The sequence below is a fragment of the Vulpes lagopus genome, chromosome 5, assembly GCF_018345385.1.
Source record: "Vulpes lagopus strain Blue_001 chromosome 5, ASM1834538v1, whole genome shotgun sequence".
NCBI lineage: Eukaryota > Metazoa > Chordata > Mammalia > Carnivora > Canidae > Vulpes > Vulpes lagopus.
The window spans coordinates 83138426-83143537 of record NC_054828.1 but is presented as its reverse complement, the minus strand read 5'-3'; the positions used below and the strand labels follow the sequence as shown (position 1 = coordinate 83143537).

The following is a 5112-nucleotide window of genomic DNA, read 5'->3' as shown; positions in this document are numbered from 1 at the left end:
TTCCTCTGAGTTTCTTGGATCTGTGTTTGTTGTCCTTCAGTAATTTTGGAAAAGTTATCAGCCACTATATCTTCAAATATTTTTTTTTCCAAGTTTTCTCTCTTCTTTTGGGACTCCAATTTGATATTGTCCTACAGCTTTTGGGTCTTCTGGAATTTTAATACTTAAGTTTGGAAAATGTCTATTAAGCTGTCTTTAAGTTCAGTGATTCTTTTTCTTTTCTCTTCTGCATTTAGTCTATGGATAAACCTGCCAAAGGAATGCTTCTCTAGCTCAGATATCACATCCCTCATCTGTAGTGTTTCTATTTGACTTTCCTATAGTTTTAACCTCAGTGTTGAAGTCCCCTTAGCATGTTGTCCACTTCTCCCATTAGGTCCTTTAAAATATTAATCACAATTATTTTAAAGTTCCTATTTGATCACTTTAATATCTGGGTAATCTCTGGGTCTAGTTCTGTTGACTGCCTTATCTCTTGACAATTTTTTTTATTACTTTTTTGTGTTTCTTGTAAACTTTTGTTGAATGTTGTACATGGTGTGTAGAAAAATAGCAGAGACTGAGATAAATAGTACTTTTGCCCAGAGGTGGGCATGATTCTTTTTATGTGAGACCATTAATCTGTGTAGAGAGGTGTGTGGTCATTGAGTAGCTCAAGTTGATGTTTGAACTGAGTTTGAGTATCGTTTTTGCTATAGTTACTTTATCATGTCTTACAAATTCCTCTAACAGTGGGCTGATACTATTTGGGCTAGATTTGATCTGATTTGATCTGATTTTCTACCTGATTGGTAGGCATTTTGTTTTGTTACTATATTTCTCATGTTTTTGTATCATGATTAATCTATGATTATGAAATCAACTGGATATAAAAATATCTTTCTATTCTCTGTAAAAGTTTATGTATCATGGAAATCCTCAATTCCATGAACATTTAAGTGATAAAACAGTCATTGTACCATATTTTGAGATAGTTCTCTATCAACCTTTTCAATTTGTTCCTTAATTATTGGTCTTTTAAGGCATTATATTTCTTGAATTTCTTAAGGCAATTTGTATTTTCCAAGAAAATTATTTATTTTATTGAGTTCTTTTATTGACTGGATTTATGACCCTTGGTATGGCATGAGAAAGGAGGCCCTAGGTAGAGTCTCTGGGAGCACCAATATTAACAAGCAGAGGAGGAAGAAGTATTACAAAAGAGTGTAGGAAGGTGAATCCTGAGAAATGTGGAAAACTAGTAGTCTGTAAGAGTCTGAAAGCAAAGGAAGAGAGATTTTTTTTCAAGATTGAAAGTAATCAAAGTTGGTTCATATTTCTTTGCCACATTAGGTAACTGAGAAAACTAGAAATTTATCCAGAATTTTGAAGAAAAAAATGAGATTCAAGAATTCTATATATAAGGTAAGTTGTCATTTGTGTATTAAGACAACAGAAAACATTTTTATTTACATACATATTCAGGAAAAATACCACAGACCTATCTTCTATGGAAAAAAAACTTACTTAAGAATGTAATCCAATTAAGAAATAGATAAAATGAGAAAGTTCACAAATGAGAGAGTCACGTTATAAATGAAACTGGTGACTATTGAAGCAATATGGACACAGAACTAAATTTAAACTATTGCAATTACTGTTGTGAAGTGGACTACTTTCTTAGTTACATTAAAAAATATATAAAAATGGAACACCTGGGTGGCTCAGCAGTTGAGCGTCTGCCTTCAGCTCAGGCTCAGGGCGTGATCCTGGAGTTCCGAGATCAAGTCCCACATCAGGCTCCTGCAGGGCCCTGCTTCTCCCTCTGCCTATGTCTCTGCCTCTCTCTCTGTGTCTCTCATGAATAAATAAATAAATCTTTAAATATATATATTTATATATATAACTGATAATGATAAAACTAAAGTAAAAATGTCAAATTATTTTGGCAAAAATTGAGAGGAGGAATTTAGAAGTATGATGTAAACATATACCAGTTCTTTATCTTTCATAGGGATATCTTAATAATACTCTTTTTAAAGCTATATTTTCCTGAGGTATAATTTACAATAAAATGCACATGTTTTAAGTGTATGGGCCAATGACTTTTGACAAATGTGTACAATCTCATAACCACCACTACAGTGAAGATAATTGACCTAGAAAGTTTCACTTGTGCCTTTACCCAGTTAACCTCTGTCCTTTATCTCTGCCCCTGACCTCAGGAAACTATTAATTTGTTTTCTATTTCTCTAGATAGTATTTCTAGAGTTTAATATAAACACAATCATGTAATATATACTCTTCTGTACCTGGCTTCTTTTCTAGTATAATATAATAAGCCTTGAAATCAAGTATTGTTAAGTCCTTCAATTTTGGTCTTCTTTCAAAATCATTTTGGCTATCCTAGTTCCTTAGCTGTTCCATATAAATTTTAGAATTAACTTGTCAATTTCTATTTAAAAGCCTACTGGAATTTTGATTGAGCTTGCAGCTAAATCTATAGATTGATTTGGGCAGAATATACATTTGAATGATCCTGAGTCTTCTGATACATGAATGTGATCTTTCCCTTCATTTACTTAAGTTAAAATTTTTTCTCAGCAGTGTTTCATATAGTTTAATTTTATCTCTAAATTATCCATATCTTTGATCCTATTGTAAGTAGTATTTTTAAAGGTTTAATTGTAAGTTGAGGAAGTTCCCTTCTATTTTAGTTTACTGAGAGCATTTATCATGAATAGGTGTTGGATTTTGTCAAATGCTTTTTCTACATCTAGTGATATGATCATGTGATTTTTCTTTTTCAGCCTATTGATATGATGGATTATGTTAATTGATTTTTGAATGTTGAACCAGCCTTGCATACTTGGGATAAATTCCACTTGATCATGGTGTATAATTCTTTTTGTACATTATTGGATTCAAGTTGCTAATATTTTGTTGAATATTTTGGCATCTATGTTCATGATATTTACCTGTAGTTTTCTTTCTTTTAATGTCTTTGTTCAGTTTGGGTACTAGGGAAATGCTAGCCTCAAAACATTACTTCTGAATTATTTCCCCTGCTTCTACCCTATGTAAGGGATTATAGAGAATGGGTATCTTTAGACGTTTGGTAGAAGTAAACAGTGAACCCATTTGGGCCTGATGCTTTCTGTTTTGGAAGATTATTAAATATCAATTCAATTTCATTAGTAGATATAGGCCTATTCAGATTGTTTATTTCTTCTTGTGTGAATTTTGGCAATTTGTACCTGTCAGGGAATTGGTCTGTTTCATCTAGGTTTCAAATTTGGGGGCATAGAGTCACTTGCACCATGTCTTTATTATCCTTTTAATATCTATGGGATCTATAGTGATATCCTTTCTTTCGTTTATGGTATTAGAAATTTGTGTCCTCTCCTTCTTTATTAGATAGCTTGGAGAGAGGCTTATTAATTTTATTGATCTTTTCAAACGGCTTTTGGTTATCTTGACTTTCTCTATTAATTTCCTGTTTTAAATTTTGTTGACTTCTGCTCCAATTCTTGATATTTATTTTACTTCTGTTTATTTTTTATTTAATTTGCTTGTCTTTTTTCAGTTTCTTAAAACAGAAACTTAGGTTATTGATTTTAGATCTTTTTTCTTTCCTAATGTATATAAATATCCCTCTAAGCACAGATTTCATCATATTTCACAAATTTTCATAAAAGCTGTATTTTCATTTTCATTTACTTCAAAATATTTTATATTTTACTTGAAATTTCTTCTTTGACTTATGTGTTATTTAGAAGTGTGTTGTTTAATTTCCATGTGCTTTGGTATTTTCCAGTTATCTGTTACCGGTTTCCAGTTAAATTCCATTGTGGTCTGAAAGCAGACACTATGATTTATATTCTTAAATTTGTTGAGGTGTGTTTTATGGCCCAGAATGTGGTCAGTCTTGGGTGGTCAGTCTTTCATGTAAGCCTGAGAAGAATACGTATTCTGTTACTGTTTGATGAAGGAGGGTATAGGTTTTTCTTAGATTTTAAAAAATATTTGATTCCTGGTTTGTGGAGAACTTCTAATCATGAATGGGAGTTGCATTATGTCAAGTGTTTTTCCTTATAGATTGAATGTTATTATTTTTTACCTTTACTTTTATTTTCTTTCTTTATTTTTTAATAAGGTGGGGGTCCACCATTCCTAAAGGTACTGCAATATCAGGTTGATGCACAGGTTGGACAGAGCAAGCTCCTATTCCATCTCCCTGCTCCAAAAATCTATTTAATATATTGTCCCTGGAAAGATAATATATCAGACATTAAACTGATAAGAACAGATGCTGCACCTGATCTTAGCCAAAGGCTGAGAAATGATCACCTTTATTTTTAATATGATGAAATGTATTGATAGGATTTTTGAATGTTAAACCAACTTTGCATTCCTGGAAAATGCTTCACTCGGTCATGATTTATGTATGTATTACTAGACTCAATTTGCTAGTATTTTGTTAAGGATATTTTTTAAGGATTTTTTTTAATGTTCATGAAGGATATTGGTCTGTTATTTTTTCATCTTCCAATGTTTTTATATAGTTCAGCATTATGATAATACTGACTTCTTCCCCTATTTTAAGAAAGAGTTTATGTCAGATAAGTTTTTTTTAATAGAAATAAATATAATTCATGAGTGAAGTCATGTGAGTCTGCAGTTTTATCTGTGGTACTATTTCTAATCACAAATACAAATTTTGGAATTTTATTTATTGTGTATATAAATTTATTCATTTGCTGCAAATTATCATAAAATTACTGTCATAAACTAATTCCTAATATTATTTTATTACCTTTTAGTGTATATAGGATCTAAATGAACTCCCTGTTTTTTATGCCTAATATTGGTCATTTGTGTCTTCCTTTATTCTTGATAAATTTAGAGATTTCTAATTAAAAAACATTCTTTTTGGGATCCCTGGGTGGCGCAGCGGTTTGGCGCCTGCCTTTGGCCCAGGGCGCGATCCTGGAGGCCCGGGATCGAGTCCCACGTCGGGCTCCCGGTGCATGGAGCCTGCTTCTCCCTCTGCCTGTGTCTCTGCCTCTCTCTCTCTCTCTGTGTGCCTATCATAAATTAAAAAAAAAAAAATTAAAAAATAAATAAATAAAT

The 5112-nt window shown here is 32.0% G+C and overlaps 1 non-coding gene across 1 annotated transcript; it reads right to left on the bottom strand.

Moving 5' to 3' along the window:
• Window positions 1-4136: 4136 nt before the first annotated feature.
• On the bottom strand, window positions 4137-4326 carry LOC121492307. Its single transcript, XR_005988202.1, has one exon. It is a non-coding gene; the product is annotated as a U2 spliceosomal RNA (small nuclear RNA).
• Between the last annotated feature and the right edge of the window lie 786 nt (window positions 4327-5112).